General features: G+C 37.6%; 1 protein-coding gene across 2 annotated transcripts in view; it reads right to left on the reverse strand.

Annotated features, from left to right (window-relative positions):
* The window catches only part of LOC139115294 (prolactin-releasing peptide receptor-like), a 54,902-nt gene extending 53,589 nt beyond the window's left edge, over nt 1–1,313 (reverse strand). For both annotated transcript variants that reach the window (XR_011548086.1, XM_070677306.1), the window contains exon 1: nt 1,207–1,313. The gene's annotated coding sequence lies outside the window, so the exon portion shown is untranslated. The remainder of the gene's footprint in view (nt 1–1,206) is intronic.

Consider the following 1,313-nt stretch of genomic DNA (forward strand, 5'->3'; position numbering starts at 1 on the left):
GGGGTCCGTGGCTAACGGCGGCCAAGCGAATTTCGGATCTTTTTCCAGACCAACAAATTTGAAATTTGACGCTCTTTTGAATAACAAACCATCGTAATGCATCTATTTTTTGAAAAATCTAGTGAATCCTCTCAGTTTGGATTTGGGTGTTAATACTGAATTTTGTAATTTGATTTTCGAAAATCGAATTACGAACACAGCTCCACTGTTCTACCAATAGTGTGTTTTTACTGTAAAGTTAGGGAGCAAGATAAGTTCGATTTTCACTTGGCTGCCATTAGCCACGGACCGTATGGACCATACACCGCTCTGCTCATTCTATAATAGCGACCACGAAACATAAGGCCACTTATTCTACTCAAGTAAACTCTATGACACTTTCTATGACAAGTTTTATAATTCCTACAAAGAATCTCTTTCATGATGTACTAATTGTCGACACAAGTACTCCAATTATATGTGATTATCCCATAGATATTGCATTTATTTATGCTATGCAAATGAATAAAAGGAACCAGTCGTCATTTGCTCTGTATTTGCTCAAAGTTAAACACGACTACCTTCTAGGGTACGAAATTGCTCTGCAAAAAGACAAGTTACAGAAAAACTGTTGTAAACCAATTATAACACTACCAAAGATTAGTGATAATTGTAAACAATAATGTTACAACTTCCTGAAAAGCACGCTGACCTTTCATTTCTGCTACAAATAAAATATCTATAATTATAAAAAATGTTTATATGAACCTAAATCCCAAAAATTGTAAATTTGGCGAAGGAACAGTACGCATGTTTCGCAAAAATGCAAACCAAATAAAGTTACTCAATTTTCGAAGGCAAAAATATTACAGGTCTTCATTCCCATATAACCCCTCCCTAAAATCTAATGATGCGTCCCTTTAAACTACAATGGGGTTATACAAAGTGGTCAAATCATGTTGTATAGTGTGCTTTTACGTATAGTATGTTGGTCAATGGTTAACCGGTCACATCTAAAAATTGTGCCGTACACGTCAATGTAAACCGGGGCTTGGGAAATGTTGGGGGATCATGGTTGCCGTGAGCAAATGAGAACAGGGTGAAAGATCAGACTGTAATAACAGCATCGTCAACGCTGTTTTCGTAATATAAGCCTTCACTTGTGTAACGCTTTTGTTCGAGTTTAGACTAAACTGTGATGTGATGGTTATCAGTGCATTAACTCACCTGAACGCGTCAGTGATATGTGACGTATGGCTTTTACGTGTTCCACGCCAGCAAGGGAAGGTTTGGTCGATGTTCCTCGCTGCGCTTCCTTGTACGCTCTGTAAATA

The sequence above is a fragment of the Ptychodera flava genome, chromosome 17 (genome assembly GCF_041260155.1).
Source record: "Ptychodera flava strain L36383 chromosome 17, AS_Pfla_20210202, whole genome shotgun sequence".
NCBI classification, from domain to species: Eukaryota; Metazoa; Hemichordata; class Enteropneusta; family Ptychoderidae; genus Ptychodera; species Ptychodera flava.